Source organism: Dasypus novemcinctus, chromosome 15 (assembly GCF_030445035.2).
Source record: "Dasypus novemcinctus isolate mDasNov1 chromosome 15, mDasNov1.1.hap2, whole genome shotgun sequence".
NCBI classification, from domain to species: domain Eukaryota; kingdom Metazoa; phylum Chordata; class Mammalia; order Cingulata; family Dasypodidae; genus Dasypus; species Dasypus novemcinctus.
In genome coordinates this window covers 102,546,436-102,553,317 of record NC_080687.1, presented here as the reverse complement: position 1 = coordinate 102,553,317, position 6,882 = coordinate 102,546,436, and the positions used below count along the sequence as shown (strand labels likewise).

The window sequence follows — 6,882 nt, the reverse complement described above, 5'->3', positions numbered from 1 at the left end:
CAAAGGAATTGAGGGAGGTGTTGGGCGAGCGGTTTAATGACTTCCTGGGTCCCTGGCCAAGAGGGAGCTGGAGGGAAGGGGAGGGAAGAGCTGCCCAGAGTCGCTCAGAAACACCCTACATGCGCCTTCAAACGGTTCCTGCCCCACACATTCTGCTAAAAATAGAGTCTTTGGTTTGCGAACTCCCCATACAATGCGATGAATTCTAAGGTTTATGCCCATCGGTCTTTTTTTTTTGAGGTACTGGGGGCTGGGATCGAATCCAGAACCTTGTGTGTAGGAACCTGGCACTCAACCACTGAGCCCCATCTGCTTCCTTGAGTTGTTGTTTTATTTTCATTTTTATTTATTCCCCATCTCCCTTGTTGTTGTTGGCACTTGCTGCCTGCTTTCTGTGTCCATTCGCTGTGTGTTTTTCCATGTCTGCTTCTCTTTTTTCCTCATCTTTCTCTTTAGGAGGCACCAGAGACCGATCCCGGGACCTCCGGTGTAGGAGAGAGGTATTCAGTGCTTGCGCCACCTCAGCTCCCTGGTCTGCTGCGGCTCTCACTGCCTCTCCTCTGGGTCTCCCTTTGCTGCCTCATCTTGCTGTGCCAGCTCTTGGCGGTGTGGGCCACCACCTCTCCACGGGCAAACCTGGGGCCTCCTACGTGGTAGGCGGGAGCCCGATCGCCCGCGCTGTATCCGCTTCCCCCTGAGTTGGTTTTTTGGTTTGTTTTGCTTGTTGTTTGTTCTTGTTTATTCAGGAGGCACCAGGAACCAAACCTGGGACCTCCCATGTGGAAAGCAGCAGCTCATCCTTTTGAGCCACATCTGCTCCAGTCGTTTCTTATATCATGCATGCTCTTGTGTACGTTACTTTAGATGGTCTGATGGCTTTCCTTTGACGATCTAGCGGAGGTCTGATGCTGAAGGCTGGGGATTTTGTTTCTGGAGCCAGCGGAGCCAGCGGGAGGAAGGACAGGGGCTTCGGCCACATGGGCTTGGCGTGGGCAGAGTGCAACTGCGGGGCCCGGGCCGGAGGGAGGATGGGGCCGTTGGGAACGGGGGGCCCAGGGCAGGTAAAGGGGCGAAGGGTGGGGAACGCCTGCCACAGCCAGCACACGATGGCAAGGCTGCCTCTGTCCATGCGGGGCCCCACCTCAGCGCTGTCCCTTCATAACTCTGTGCCCAAGTTATTTCTGTGCCTGAAACGTAAAGATTGGATGCTAAGACTCGGCTTCTCAGATTTAACATTCTCCATCTCCAAAGCGGCCCTGGATTTTAGACAGTGAATTCTTTCATTTTCAAAAAAATGTTTCACTCTTTTCTTCTTTTTGGTGCTAAAGGTGGGGAGAGGGGAAAGGTTTGAAAGAAATAAGGGTAGAAGGGTAGATGGGTCATTTTTTTTCCCCAGTCAAAAACAGGAGGAACATCTTTGCAGAACTGGGCGGGTACACCAAGAAACTTTTCTCCGGGTTTTATTCTTTGGTTGGAAAAGATATCAGCCTATCATGTTTCTCTCCTTCCCCTTAAGGAATCCATTTGCATATGTGGCCACCATTTGATAGTCCTTCCATCCCCATGTATTTTGAATATTCAAAGATTGGAATAATTCCTCTTGCATCCTGGAAAGCCAGGCATGCTAAGACCTCACTTGACGAAGATCATAAGAATTACTCCCTTCTTCATAGGTCGTTCATCTTGTGATAGTTCTATAACTTGAAGCAGAAAATTACTTGCCTAATTAATTTACAAATGTAATTTGGCATTATTAAGTGTCAGTTGATAGGATAAATTACACATTTTTTCTCAGTACTTTAAAATTTTAAACTGTTTCTGCTAGAAGTAAATATCTTTTTTCCTATTCTTTTATTTTTTTTATAAGAGAAGTTGTAGATGTAGAAATATGCAGAAAATACAGTTTTCATGTACTCCCTACAATAACCCCCATTTTCTCTAGAAATAATGGCTTTTAGTACTATGATACCTTTGTTACAATTGATGAAACAATATTATTATAATTATACTAATAACTATAGTCCACAACTTACAGTTGTACAGTCCAATGTTTTTAAAATTTTTATTCTAGTAACTTATATAAAACCTAAAATTTGCCCTTTAAAATCATATTTAAATATGTAATTTAGGGATGTTAAATAACCTTCACAATGTCTTGCTATCATTATCAACATCAATTACCAAAACGTTTTCATCATCCCAACTCTGTGCCTGGTAAGCAGGAACTCCCATTCCTGTCTCTCCCTCTACCCTGGCCTCTGGTAACCTCTATTCCAATTTTTTGCCCTAAGAATTTGGTTATTTGATTATTTCATATCAGTGAGATCATACAATACTTGTCTTTATGCGTCTGACCTTATTTCACACAACATAATGACTTCAAGGTTCATCCATGTTGTCACATGGATGAGAAACTTCCTTATTTTGTACCCCTGAATAATATCCTACTGTATATGTTGTTTATCCATATATCTGTTGATGGACACTTGCGTTGCTTCCATCTTTTGGCAATAATGGCATAGAGAACCTTGGTGTGCGAATACCTGTTCATGTCCTTGCTTTCAATTCTTTTGGATATACCCAGAAGTGGGATTTCTGAGTCATAGGGTAAATCTATACTTAATTTTATGAGGAACTGCCAAACTGTCTTCCACAGAGGTGGCACAATTTTATATTCCCACCAACAATGAACGAGTTTTCCTGTTTCTCCATATCCTGTCCAAAACTTGCAATTTTCCATTTTTTAATAGTAGCCATTCTAGTGAGTGTGAAATGTATTTCATTGTGATTTTGGTTTGCATTTTTTCCTAATGGCTAATGAGATTGAGCATATTTTCATGTAATTTTTGGCCATTTGTATACCTTCTGTGCAGAAATGTCTATTCAAGTCTTTTGCCCCCTTTAAAATTGGATTGTGGGACGCGGACTTGGCCCAATGGATAGGGCCTCCGCCTACCACATGGGAGGTCCGCGGTTCAAACCCTGGGCCTCCTTGACCCGTGTGGAGCTGGCCCATGTGCAGTGCTGATGCGCGCAAGGAGTGCTGTGCCATGCAGAGGTGTCCCCTGTGTAGGGGAGCACCAAGCACAAGGAGTGCGCCCCGTAAGGAAAGCCGTCCAGTGTGAAGGAAAGTGCAGCCTGCCCAGGAATGGCGCTGCACACACGGAGAGCTGACACAGCAAGATGACGCAACAAAAAGAGGCACAGATTCCCAGTGCCGCTGATAAGGATAAAAGCGGTCACAGAGGAACACAGAGAATGGACACAGAGAGCAGACAACTGGGGCGGGAGGAGGGGAGAGAAATAAATAAAAAATAAATCTTTTAAAAAAATAAATAAATAAAATTAGACAGTTGGGGAGATGTAGCTCAAGTGCTTGCTTCCCGTGTATGAGGTCCCAGTTTCAATCCCCAGTACCTCCTTAAAAAAAAATGGGTTGTTTGCCTTTTCTGTTGTTGATTTGTAGGATTTCTTTATGTATTATGAATATCAAATCCATATCAGATATGTGGTTTCCAAATATTTTATCCTATTCTGTAAGTTGTCTTACTTTCCTAATGAAGTCCTTTGATATGCAGATGTTTTTAATTTTTATAAAGTCCCATTTATCTATTTTTGTTGTTGTTTGTGATTTGGTGTAAAGTCTAAGAAACCATTACCTAACACAAGGTCTATGTTTTCTTCCAGGACTTTAAAGGTTTTTTCTCTTGTATTCAGGTCTTTGAGCCATGTTAATTTTATGTTTGTATATGTGTGGCGTAAGGTCAATCTTCATTCTTTTGCATACTGTTACGTGGTTTTCCCAGCACCATTTGTTGAAGAGACTATTCTTTCCAATTGAATGGTCTTTGTCCTTTGTCAAAAATCAGTTGGCTATAAATGTGAAGCTTGGTTTTTGAATTCTCAATTTGATTCCATTGGTCTAAATGTCTGACCTTGTGCCAGTACCGTATAGTCTTGATTTCTGTGGCTTTGAAATAAGTTTTCAAATTGGGAACTGCGAGTTCTCCAACTTTGTTCTTCTTTTTCAAAATATTTTTGGCTATTCAGGGCCCTTTCCCTTCCATATAAATTTGAGGATTGGCTTTTCCATTTCTGTAAAGAAGGTTGTTAGAGTTTCGATAGGAATTGTCTTAAATCTGTAAATCACTTTGGGTACAATTGATATCTTAATAATATTTAGTCTCCCAATCCATGAAAACAGAATGTCCATCCATTTATTTAATTCTTTGATTTCTTTTAGATCTGCTTTTGTAGTTTTCTGTGTACAGGTCCTTTATATCCTTGGTTAAATTTATTTCTAGATATTTGATTGATTCCTTTAGTTGCTATTGCAAATAGAATTTTTTTTCTTGATTTCTTCCTCAGATTGTTCATTACTAGTGTATAGAAACACTACTGATTTTTGGGTATGGATTTTGTACCATGCCATTTTGTTGAATTCATTTAGGAACTTTGTTGTGGATTTTCCAGGATTTTTTGTATGCAAGGTCATGTCATTTGTGAATAGGGAAAGTTTTACTTCTTCCTTTCCAATTGGATGCCTAAATAAAAGGCATTCTTTTTCTTGCCTAATTGCTCTGGCTAGATCTTCCAGTACAATATTGAATAACAGTGGTCACAGTGGGCAACTTTGTCTTGTTCCTGATTTTAGAGGGAAAGATTTAAGTCTTTCTCTAAGTATGACATTAGTGGTGTTTTTTTTTTATATAAATATATGTGCCCTTTATCATATTGAAAAAGTTTCTTTCATTTCTAGTTTTCCGAGTGTTCCTATCAAGAAAGAGTGCTGGATTTTGTCAAATGCCTTTTCTGAGTCAATTGAGGTGCTCATGTGGATTTTTTCTTTGTTTTCCTGTTCTGTTCATTGATTTTCTTATTTTGAAATATCCTTGCACAACAGGGATAAACTCCACTTGGTCATAGTGTATAATTCTTTTAATTGCTGTTAGATTCAATCTCTTTAGTTGTTATTGGTCTGTTGAGATTTTCTCTTTCTTCTTGAGTAGTGTAAGTAGTTTGTGTGTTTCTAGGAATTTGTCCATTTCGTCTAGGTTATCTTATTTGTTGGCATACTGTATCCTTTTATAATCCTTTCTGTGGGGGTGGTAGTAATGTCCCCCATTTCATTTCTAATTTTGATTTTTTGGGTTCTTTTTTTTTCTTCTTCATCATTCTAGCTGAAGGTTTGTTGATTTTATTGATCTTTTCAAATATTCAAACAATAGAAGCTCTCAACAGACCAATAACAATTAAAAAGATTGAATCAGTATTCACCCCAAATCTAAACCTGCCTAGAAAAAAAACAAAAAGTTCTCTGGTCTCCTAGAGACATTATTTGGAGCAACTGGCTCTGTGGTGGGCACCTCAGGCCACAGTCCAGCCCCAGAGGTGGGCAGTGTGGCCTCTCAGCTCATCCTTGGTCTGGCCTGCAGTGCCATCTTCCTCCTCATCCTCCTCTCGTCTTTTCCCTCCTCCTTGTCATCGCCATCCTCCTCATTCTTGTCTTTGTCCTCCGCCACCTCCACCTCTTTGTGTTTTTCCTCTTCCTCCCCCTCCTCCTTTAGCCTCTGCTCTTCATCCTGCTGTCCGTCATGAGTTTCTCCACCACCTTGGTGGCACCCATGTCTTGTTGCTGAACCCCTCAGTGTACACTTGACCACTGGTGATGAGGAAGCTGTTGAAGATGGTGCCAGACTCGGCCTGCCAGAGGTCCAGGCCCAGCACAGCAAAGTTGTCATAGGTGAAAAGGTTGGCATTGGGCAGCTACTGGGGGTTGCTGATCTCTGGTGGAATCCTCTTGCCTTTGTAATCCAGGTTGTCCATCTGCCAGGGCTTCCACTCACCTTGTACTTGGGATTCTGAATCACTGGCTGTTCCCACTCTACACTCATCTCTTCACCCCAGTGTCCAGGTTCTTAGCATCGGGTTTGGGGACGTGATCAGATTTGTCCCAGTCCTCAGGTTTGGAGTCTGTGAAGTCATTGATCTTGGCCCACTCATCCCAGTGCCACAGCTTGGCAGCAGTTGAGATTCTTAATCTTCCTGGGTGGCAGGAAGTGCCAATTATCCTCCAGGGAGCCTGACTTCACCTAGCTGTTGTTGATCTTCACCTTGTATGTGTTAATGGGCTGCATGATCAAAATGTACAGGTGTGTGAGTTCATCATCCTTGCAGTGTACATCCTTGTTGATCATTTTGTTCTTGCCCTTGAAGCTGAAGATGGCATGAACCTTCTTGGTGCCAGGACCACAGATGTCGGGACCAATTGTGATGTTGTATTCCAAGTTGCCATGCATATCTCTATGGTCCAAGCCATAAGGAGCAGATTCATGCAATCGCCCCTGCAGTTGATGTTCTGCTCGTGCTTCACAGCGAACTGCATCACCAGCATCTGGCCCTTGTTACTGGAGGGCTTGAACTGGGCTGGCAGAGCAAAATGCAGGTGCCTGGCTTGTCTGCAGACTTTATCTTTCTCCTGGTTGCTGTAGAACTTGCCAGGCCTGAGAATGAATCTGCCAAAATCTGACTTGTATTTGGATTAGATCCAGTGGTTGGTCCACCTGTCTGTGTCCAGAAAGTGCTCCTGGAAGTAGATGGTGGACTCAGTGGTGGCCAGGCCAAGGAGACTGAGCAGGAAGGTCACGGGTAGCAGCATGGCAAGCTGAGGGGGTCCAGGTGCACGCGGACCTGCAGTAGGGGTTGTCTTGTTTTCAAGTTCACTGATTATTTCTTCTGCCAGCTCCAATCTTCTGTTGAAATGCTCTAGGGAATTTTTCATCTCAGTTACTGTGGTCTTCAACAGAATTATTCTTGTTGGGTTCCTTTTAAAAATTTCCTTCTCTTTATCGAGATTCTCATATTGTTTATACATCATTTTCA

At 42.5% G+C, this 6,882-nt stretch overlaps 1 pseudogene; it reads right to left on the bottom strand.

Moving 5' to 3' along the window:
* Window positions 1–5,367: 5,367 nt before the first annotated feature.
* On the bottom strand, window positions 5,368–6,658 carry LOC101416660 (calreticulin pseudogene; annotated as a pseudogene).
* Between the last annotated feature and the right edge of the window lie 224 nt (window positions 6,659–6,882).